A 6,733-nucleotide genomic window follows, 5' to 3' on the forward strand; every position below is an offset into this window, starting at 1 on the left:
ACCGGCTGCTTCTCTTTTTTTTTTTTGTCTCTATACACACTTGTTGGACTAAGCGGTACCATAACACAGCCTTTATAACTCTTATATACTAAAGGAAGAAACAAGTGGATAGTCACTACGAAAGCAGCCGGTACCTCAAAGCGCTAAACTGGCTTGTTTTTCAAACTGTGAGTTCTCTATAGAGAGATCTTAAACGGCCCTTCCACAATTCCACTGAAACATACGCAACAGGCGGCCGTCCTCTCGTATGTAATACCTATATCGCCATCTATTTTCCACCGCTTATCTTCTGGAGCTTATTTCGTCGTCTCTTCTACTATATTGATGGGACAAAGACAACCCACCTTGCTCCGTCGTAATCCCATTGACCACCGTGTGACTAGAATGCCACAACGCGTGCAGCGGTGTGTCGACGCACGTAGACATTGCTCCATTTTTCCCTCCGGTCAAACAAACAAGGTGCACTCATATCACTATATGACTGCTGCATGCCTTCAGACGGTGCATATGCCGGTTTACAGCTTAATCGAACTATCGTGCAGCAGTTGCAGTGCAGAGATGCGTGAAGATGACGAGACACGCGCTTCAATCTCCTGGTGACGTATATATACTCTCCAAACTTCAAAATCAAAATGGGCCACTACTCAAATTCACGTAGGTCTTATTTTAGCGTACACGTGTACTCTTTCTTTGCTGTAGGTATTATTTTAGCGTACACGTGTACTCTTTCTTTTCTGTGATGCATAACCCCTCCCCTGTATTTCTTTCGTCATTTCTACTTTTTTATTGTTATTCCTCATCCCTCTCAGCGGCCCAAACGTACGCGGCAAGTGACATTGCACATGCACGGGCCACTTACAACGCCACCAATTTCTGCCCGTCACAAACAATTTCAGCGCAAACAAAAGCGACACGGAGTGCGATACCACCGGCTTGGCGTCAAACTGCATTACGAACTGGGTTCATCTGTGAGCCTGAATCAGGAGGCGTCTCACGCTTGTACGAGCACGAGAGTGCCCGCGACAGCCGCGGCTTGTCCTGACAGAAGTCGGACAGTCGCTGCGCATGTCTATCGAGCGATGGTGGGATCTTATTTTCATTATATCTACACCTAATTATGCGTGTGCTGGTATAAATGCTCTTCCTTTTTTTTTTCGTTTCACTTTTTTCGTTCTTTTTGCTTTTCAGTGAAATATACTATACGGCACGAGTGCCCAACGTTTAGGCTTTCATCACCATTATCATCGTCATCATCAGCCTGACTACGTCCACTGCAACTCGGTCCTACGCCCGCCAGTCAACTCGGTCCTGTGCTTGCTGCTGCCAATTTCTACCCGCAAACTTCTTGATCTCATCTGCCCACCTAACTTTCTGTCTCCCCCAAACCCGCTTGTCTTCTCTGGGAACCCAGTTAGTTACCCTTAATGACCTGCGGTTATCCTGCCTACGCGCTACATGCCCGGCCCATGTCCATTTTCTCTTCTTGATTTCAGCTATGATATCCTTAACCCCGTTTGTTCCCTAATCTACTCTGCTCTCTTCTTGTCTCTTAAGGTTACGCCTACCATTTTTTTTTCATTGCTCGCTGCGTCATCCTCAATTTAAGCTGAACCCTCTTTGTAAGTCTCCAGGTTTCTGCTACGTAGCTAAGTACCGGCAAGATAAAGCTGTTAAATACCTTCCTCTTGAGTGACAGTGGCAATCTACCTGTCATAATTAAGTTTAGGCTTTATGAATGTTCAATTCACACGTGTGTATTAGACTGCACACCACAAGATGAGCCCTTCGAGGTGCTCGTTGCTTTGTTAGACACAATTAATGCGCAATAGTGGACACCAGTTATTTAACACGCGTGATACGTACTGCATATGGTGTAGCTCGAAAAGACGGTGACTGCGAAACCAGCAGAATGCACTATAGCGTCTTTATTTCTCTTCGACTTACGTAAAATATCAATTAGTGCAATACATCAGCTCACTTCTTGTGCGATATGCCTTATCAACTCGATAGCATTAGAGCTCATTTCTCAGAAATGTCAGTGTCTGCGTCGCTGGTTGTGAGCGAAAAATCATCATATTATGCATGATCGAGAAATCTAGAACGATGCAAATAAATAAATGATGAAAAAAACCTAGAGCAGAGTGAGGACCGAAACAGGGTTGTTGGGGTTCTATCAGGCATCTAACTCGGGTCGTTCCCCTGTCAAGCGGATGTTCTACCACACATCCACGCCTCTTCTTGTGAAAACCATGAAAAGAACTTCTCCTGCTTGGAAATGCGGTAAAAGTAGCTTCTTCTTGCTTGTGTGTTCATCTGGTACATTACTGCCATGATGATAGGATAGCCGGCCTTAACGTAGCCTACCTTCCCACATTCTGCGAAATATAAATTTAAAAACAAGGTAGCTTTCATGCTTCACTAACACACACGTCTTGTATACATGCTTCACAACGCAACATGAAATATTGCAGTAATAATGCGTGGTCAAGAGTTCATTGCCAACGGGCGTCAGAATATGTGATTATCATAATGGCTCCGAGGTTGAAAGCTGGTACCCCACTACAAAAGGTACGCACGCTACTGCGCATATTCCCTTAGTGAGGCCACGTAGTGGGTGCATAGCTAATTCAAAAAGGTTCCATGCACTAAGTGTTTGAAGTACGCACTACAGAAACAGGTTGTCGCTATCGCGTTCAACTCCTAAAGGCGAAGCTTTAGGGCCCCATAATTTTTTTTGTGGCGCGTCTCATGTGTACTCTCCCTAGCACAAATGTAGGCTTCCTATAGCACGATCACTCACGAATCCAGTGAAAGTAAGCGGTGCGTTCGAAAAAAAAGACGGGGAGGGGGGTCCAAAGACATGACGCGCTAGTGGCGTCACTTGTTTCCTCCATACTTATCTTACCTCGCACTCGTCGCAACGAGAGAAGAGAGAAAGCACTTACAGCGTGCGACAAATCCCTGTAACTCCACTCGTATACTCATTTGATTGATATTTAACGTCCCAAAGCCACCGCATGCATGATTAATAGAGACGCCGTAGTGGAGGGCTCCGGACTTTTGGACCACCTGGAGTTATTTAACGTGTGCCAAAATCTCAGATCACGGGCCTACAGTATTTCCGCCTCCATCAGAAATGCAGCCGCCGCAGCCGGAATTCGATCCCGCGACCTGCGGCTCAGCAGCCGAGTACTTTAGCCACTAGACCACCGCGGCGGGGGGGTGCTCGTATACGAGACGGATTGTAAAAAAAATTGTGGCAGTCGATTTGTGAGGCAATAAACATCCTTAATGAAACCGTTCGGTGGTTACTTGAGAAAGCGTTGCAGAATCCTTATACCAGGTCAATTAGTCTGACTTTCTTTTCTACAGGCATGCTCAGGAGATCACAAAGTAGGTCCTTAATAGAAAAACCTCAAGGCTGCAGCACTTCAACGTCACCACTATTATGTGATGTAAAAATTGTTTTTGTTTTCAGAATTGAAGACAGAAATAAGGTTCAATGCATGATTTGCCAATTGGTGAAGTTAAAATTTCAATAGGGACTCGTTGTTCGTGCTGGCCCCGCCGCGGTGGTCTAGTGGCTAAGGTACTCGGCTGCTTACCCGCAGGTCACGGGTTCGAATCCCGGCTGCGGCGGCTGCATTTCTGATGGAGGCGGAAATGGTGTAGGCCCGTGTGCTCAGATTTGGGTGCACGTTAAAGAACCCCGGGTGGTCGAAATTTCCGGAGCCCTCCACTACGGCGTCTCTCATAATCATATGGTGGTTTTGGGACGTTAAACCCCACATATCAATCAATCGTTGTTCGTGCTTAGAATTTCATGCTGCCCTTCCCTTATCTCTCTCGACTCTAGCTCAAAACTCCGTTCTCTTACTATTGCACATCGCTATGGAACATGGCAATATCTGTAAACAATAATAAATACCGCATGAACGTCAGCAGCTTACATGATCGCAAGCTGCATTTTGTTCGACGATTTTGAGTACGATGTACTCTCTATGGTATGCAGAAATTTATTTCGCTTCTGAAGAATCGGTCCACGGTGGTCCAGCGCCTATATTGAGTTCGAAGCATATATATATATATATATATATATATATATATATATATATATATATATATATATATATATATATATATATATATATATATATATATATATATATATATATATATATATATATATATATATATATATATATATATATATATATATATATATATATATATATATATATATATATATATATATAAAGAGTCATTCGATTGTCGCGTGTGAGCGCGACAATCGAATGACTCTGTATTCTCTTTGATATCATCATCACCTGTACATCTTCTTCATCTGAAAATATCATCACCAGCGTGATTTAGCTCGAGCCTGGCTGAATAAACCGGTTCCTCACAAGTGGTGGACTGTGCTTTTCGTTCCCTCAAGTCCTCTCGCCCGTTCTCGCTGGAGCTCTGCTCGGGTCGTCGCATACAACCCCCTGCCATGGCGGCCCAAGAAAATCCTGGCTCATCCAACGTCGCCGTCCTGCGGCAGCCGCCAACACCCGCTCCGTCCAACAACACTCGCCTGCGTGATCCACCTGTGTTTTCCGGTCTCTGAGGCGATGATGTCGAAGACTGTATCAAGAACTACGACCTCGTCAGCGATTTGAACAGGTGGGACAATCCACAGAAGTGGCGCAGCGTCCCATTTTACTTGTCCTATGTTGCGAAAACTTGGTTCTGGAACCACCACCCGGATCTCCCCGACTGGGACACTTTCGAGCAGCAAATTAGTCAGATATCTGGTGCCCCTGCAGTTCGCACTGAGGCAGCAAAGAGGAAACTCGCTGAACGCACGCAGCTGCCGGGTGAATCTTACACCTCTTATATTGAGGATGTCCTTGCACTGTGCAAGCGCGTTAACACCGGAATGTCTCAGAACGACCAAATACGCCACATTATTAAAGGCATTAACACCGTCGCCTTTAACGCCCTCGCCACGCAGAATCCTGCCACCACCCAGGATGTGATAACCATCTGTCAGCAACTTGACGAGCTTCAGTCTCTTCGCCTTTACTACGATGCCACCGACGTTCGTTTGCCTGCACCCCTCGACTTGCGTGCGCTTATTCGCGACATCATTCGTGAAGAGCTGCACGGGCGCTGCTCTTCCTGTGCTGCGGAAGTTCCTTTCCCTTCTGAAAAAGATAGCTTGCGAGACCTGATTAAACAAGAGATCGCCTCCGCATCGCGTGCGACGTGTTCCAACAGTCCCTGCGTGCGCCAGACGCGCCCGTACGCCGAAGTTGCCGCGCTCTCTGCCGCGCCCACTGTTTCTGTGCCTACAACAGCAGAGCATACGCCTGTGGCTTCGTTATCACCGCCAGTGCGTGCACCACCTTACTACGCACCTCAGCGCCCACCTCGACCAATCTGTTACTACTGCGGCTATCGAGGACATATCGCTCGGTTTTGTCGAAGACGCCAACAAGACGAGCGACGCGGCTACGCTCCCGAAGAACATCGAAGCTTCCGTCCGACCATGAACTACTTACGGCCACCCTCCCGATCGTCCTATTACCGTTCACCGTCACCTACTTAACCTACTTACCATACGGACATGCCTGGGAATTCCCGTACGTCTCGCCGCAGGTCGCCTTCGCCAGGCCGCCGTTCAAAGTCGTCTCTATGGCCCGCCTCCCATTCCACGAACGCCCACGCGGAAAACTCCCCAATGCAGTTTTAGGAGGGGAAACTGCATCCCTTGGACAGCTAACAATTCCTCCAGAGCGGCCATCGAATTTGATAGTAGTGTTGTAGAAGGTGTACGTGTTGAGGCTCTTGTAGACACTGGCGCTGCTGTTTCGATTATTCGTGCTGATTTTTGTTCCCGCCTTCAAAACGTCACCACACCTTATGGCAGCCCACCTCTACGTGCGGCGACCAACGCTCTCATTCGTCCACTTGCACAGTGTAGCGTTCGTGTCTGCATAGAAGGCATTCGTCATCACATTGTTTTCGCGGTATTTCGTGAGTGCACCCACGCTCTCATTCTTGGGTGGGATTTCTTGTCTTCTGCGTCCACTTTCATATCATGTCATCAGTGCCTCCTGCATCTAAATGCCACTGACTCTTCTCCGCTTGAACACGATGGACGCATCCGCCTTGTCACCAAGTCAGATTATGTACTTCGGCCATACATCGAAGAAATTATAAGTGTTAATTACACCGACATTGTGGCTGGTGACGTACTAATTCTCCCTTACGGTCATACCCTACGTAGGGGCATTGTGATCACACCAGGGCTTATTCGCTTCTTCTATAGGTCTACGTACCTAACCGCCATAAATCAAACGCCCGAGTGTGTACTGCTCCCCTGTGGCTCAACAGTATCTTGCGCGGTCGACAGTGAGCCTGTTGTGATTGTTACTCTTCCGAACAACAACCACAACGATGTTCCGAAGTCACAATCACTGCCATTCAATGCCTCTGCCAAACCTGTGTCCGCAACAATAAGCAATGACTTAACACCTGATCAAACTGAAGATTTGCTCACCCTGTTAAATAGACACCGTTCTCTATTTGACGTGAACTCGCCCGCCCTCAGCATGACGACCACCGCTACTCACAGCATCCAGACTGACGGCTCTCGTATTGTACATCGGCGTCCATGTCGCGTGTCTCAGGCAGAACGCAAGATCATCGAGAAAAACGTCTCTGACATGCTACGACGCAACAT

This window comes from Rhipicephalus microplus, chromosome X (assembly GCF_043290135.1).
Source record: "Rhipicephalus microplus isolate Deutch F79 chromosome X, USDA_Rmic, whole genome shotgun sequence".
NCBI lineage: Eukaryota > Metazoa > Arthropoda > Arachnida > Ixodida > Ixodidae > Rhipicephalus > Rhipicephalus microplus.